The sequence below is a fragment of the Felis catus genome, chromosome X (genome assembly GCF_018350175.1).
Source record: "Felis catus isolate Fca126 chromosome X, F.catus_Fca126_mat1.0, whole genome shotgun sequence".
NCBI classification, from domain to species: Eukaryota; Metazoa; Chordata; class Mammalia; order Carnivora; family Felidae; genus Felis; species Felis catus.
In genome coordinates this window covers 11,904,322-11,905,042 of record NC_058386.1, presented here as the reverse complement: position 1 = coordinate 11,905,042, position 721 = coordinate 11,904,322, and positions in this window count along the sequence as shown.

The following is a 721-nucleotide window of genomic DNA, read 5'->3' as shown; positions in this document are numbered from 1 at the left end:
AAAAAAATCCGCAGTCACTTCAGAGACAGACCATGCTCGACACTAACTCGGGGACTCCCCTAACTGCAAGCAAAGGTCCCCTTCCACCCAGAAAAGAGGCGCAGTGCGAGTCTAGGGATGGCCTCAGCCTGAACCAGCACCCGGGGGTGGGGGGAAACTGGGTTCCCCTGAGAAGACAAGTGTACCGCAACCCACTGTTCTGGAAAGGCAAACAGGCGAAAACGTCCCAGAGTAAAGCTTTTTATAATTAACAAAGTGGCAGGTTTCTTCCACATACCCGGGCCACCTGGCAATCCATTTTCCAGCAGCAACTGTTAATTATTTATTTAGAAGTCAAAATATAATGTGTGGAGGGAGGGCAAAGGGACATGTAGTGAAGTCCCTGTAGTCAGAGGGAAGAAAATAGAAGTTCTTTTCCCAAGGAGCATTTTTGTAACATATAGACACATTTTCCCATAAGAAACTCCCAGAAAAATTGAAACCACATGTGCAGATGGCGTGTTGCTGTGCAAGCAATTCAGCGGGGCTGCAGCGAAACCAGCTTTCTCAGCTCTTGGGTTCTGGGGCTTTGTCAACAATGAGAAGCCCCCCCCACCCCCCAGAACAAGCAGATCCCAGCAGAGTGAACACAACAGTGCAGCCGGGAGTGGTTTCCTTCACCCCCACCCTGTTCCCTGTGCTCTCCAAAAGTTACAAACTGGCTTTCCTTCCTGATAAACCC